The 3,096-nt window shown below is 34.8% G+C and overlaps 1 pseudogene; it reads left to right on the plus strand.

Annotated features, from left to right (window-relative positions):
- Positions 1-1,466: 1,466 nt before the first annotated feature.
- LOC114208006 (large ribosomal subunit protein uL30 pseudogene) lies at positions 1,467-2,214 on the plus strand (annotated as a pseudogene).
- The last annotated feature ends 882 nt before the right edge of the window (positions 2,215-3,096 follow it).

Here is a 3,096-nt window from a genome sequence, read left to right on the forward strand (position 1 = left end):
TCAAATCACGGAGATTGTCAGACTGGGTAAGAAGACCTGATTCAAGTACATACTGTCTGCAGGAAACACACTTTAGATTAAAAAATACAAATAGTTTGAAAGTAGTAGGAGGAAATAAGTCATATACTGCAAACAGCAATCACAATAAGCTGGAGTGGCTATTTTAAGAGAAGATAGGCTTTAATACAAAAATTCAAATGGGGCACATTTTATAACGATAAAAGTGTCAGTTGACATCAGAGAGATTTAACAATTCTAAACATATATACACCTAATAACAAAGCACCAAAATACCTGAAAACAAAGAAAGATGAAGAGGAAAATAAATACAACACTAATGGTTGGAGACTTCAATATCCTACTTTTCAATAATGGATAGAAAACTAGACAGAACAACAAAACAGAAGATGAACAACACTACAAACTGATCTAATAGATATTTGTAGAACACTCCTCTCAATGGACTACAGATACACATTCTTCTCAAGTGTGTATGGAACATTCTCCAGGATAGGTCATGTGCTAAGCCATAAAACAAACCTCAGTAAATTTAGGAGAATAGAAAGAGTGCAACGTATGTTCTTCAGGAACAATGGAATTAAATTAGGAATCAGTAACAGGAAAAAAGGTTGAGAAAATCATAAATATGTGGAGTTACTGAACACAACACTCCAAATAACCAATGGGTCAATAAAGAAATCAAGGGAAATCAGAAAACACTTAGAGATGAATGAAAAGGACACATTACAAAAGTTATTAGCTTCAGCTAAAGCAGTGCATAGAGGGAATTTTATAGTTGTAAATGTCTATATTAAGAAAGATTTCAAATCAATAACCTAACCTTAGAAATTATTCTTTAGAAATAAAAGAATGTAAGAGAATACAATGAACAATTGTATGACAACAAATGAGATAACCTAGATGAAATGGATAAATTTCTAGAAAGACAAACTAAAACTAAGGAAAAAAATAGAAAATGTCAACAGATATGTAACAAGTGAAGAGTGAAGTAGTAATTTAAAAACTACCCACAAAAGCACAGGCACAGTTGGCTTCACATTTTAATTCTAAACATGTAAAGAATAAGATCAATTATTCACTAACTCTTCCTAAAAAGAGAAAAGAACACTTCCCAACTCATTTTATATGGCCTTTATTACCCTGATATTAAAACCAGACAAGACATCACAAGAAAAGACTACAGACCAATATCTTTCATGAATATAGATGTGTAGATCCTCAACAAAACACTAGCAAACTGAATGAAGCAACATAAAAAAGAATTATACTCCACGACTGAGTAGGATTTATCCTGGGGATCCACAGTTAATTCAACATCTGAAAATCAATGTAATACATCATATGAATACAATAAAGGAAACTACATGATCATCTCAGGTTCAAGAAAAGCATTTGACAGAATGCAGTGCCCTTTCATGATAAAAACACTCCACAACTCCTTTCCGGCTGGAACCATGGAGGGTGCAGAAGAGAAGAAAAAGAAGGTTCCTGCTGTGCCAGAAACCCTTAAGAAGAAGCGAAGGAATTTCGCAGAGTTGAAGATCAGGCGTCTGAGGAAGAAGTTTGCTCAGAAGATGCTTCAAAAGGCAAGAAGGAAGCTTATCTATGAAAAAGCTAAGCATTACCACAAGGAATATAGGCAGATGTACAGAACTGAGATTCGAATGGCAGGAAAAGCTGGCAACTTCTACATACCTGCGGAACCCAAATTGGCATTTGTCATCAGGATCAGAGGTATCAATGGTGTGAGCCCAAAGTTTCGAAAGGTGTTGCAGCTTCTTCGCCTTCGCCAGATCTTCAATGGCAACTTTGTTAAGCTCAACAAGGTTTCAGTTAACATGCTAAGGATTGTGGAACCTTATATAGCATTGGGGGTACCCAAATCTGAAGTCGGTGAATGAATTGATCTACAAGCGTGGTTATGGCAAAATCAACAAGAAGCGAATTGCCCTGACAGATGACACATTGATTGCCCGATCTCTTGGTAAATATGGCATCATCTGCATGGAGGATCTGATTCACGAGATCTATTCTGTTGGAAAACGTTTCAAAGAAGCAAACAACTTTTTATGGCCCTTCAAATTATCTTCTCCACGAGGGGGAATGAAGAAAAAGACCACCCATTTTGTAGAAGGTGGAGATGCTGGTAACAGGGAAGACCAGATCAATAGGCTTATTAGAAAGATGAACTAAGGTATCTGCTATGATTATTTTTGTAATCTGGCCAGTTAATAAATGACTACTCTCATGGAAAAAACAAAACAAACAAACAAACAAAAAAACACTCCACAAACTAGGAATAGGAGGGAACTTCCTCAACATGATTAAGGGCATTGATGAAAAATCCATAGCTAACATCAGACTTAACAGTAAAAGATTGAATGTTTTCTCTCAGTCATTAGGAAAAAGGCAAGGATATCTGCTCTTACTATTGTTCAACACTGTACTTGAGGTTCTAGCCATGACAATTAGGCAAGAAAAAGAAATGAAAGGCCTCCAAAGAAGTAAAATGATCTCTATTTATAGATGACAAGAACTTATAAAGAGAAAATCCTAATGAATACACTAAAAATCTATTAGAACTAATAATCGTGTTCAGCAGGGTTACAGGATAAAAGACAATATACAAAATCTGTTGTGTTTCTACACACTTGCCATGAACATTCTGAAAATGAAGTTGAGAAAGTAATTCCATTTATAATAGCATCAAAAAACTTAGGAATTAAGTTTAACAAAATAAGTGCAAAATTTGTACTCTGAAAACAAAACATTTAAAGAAATTAAAGAACATCTACTTGGAAAAATCTCATGTTCATGGATCAGAAAACTGATAATGGATTCATTGTAATCCCTATCAAAATCCCAATCGATTTATTTTGTAGAAATTGACAAGCTGATTCTAAAGTTCATTCAGAATTTCAGGGGACCCAGAATAGCTAAAACAATCTTTAAAAAGAATAAAATAAGAGGCCTCATACTTCCCCATTTCAAACCTATTTGCAAAGCAATGGTAAGACACATTGATACTGGCACAAGGACAGAAACAGATCAGTGGAATAGAATCGAAAGTCCAGA

This window comes from Eumetopias jubatus, unplaced genomic scaffold (assembly GCF_037043125.1).
Source record: "Eumetopias jubatus isolate StellerSeaLion01/CBP00866 unplaced genomic scaffold, mEumJub1_p1.0 scaffold_4, whole genome shotgun sequence".
Taxonomy (NCBI): Eukaryota; Metazoa; Chordata; class Mammalia; order Carnivora; family Otariidae; genus Eumetopias; species Eumetopias jubatus.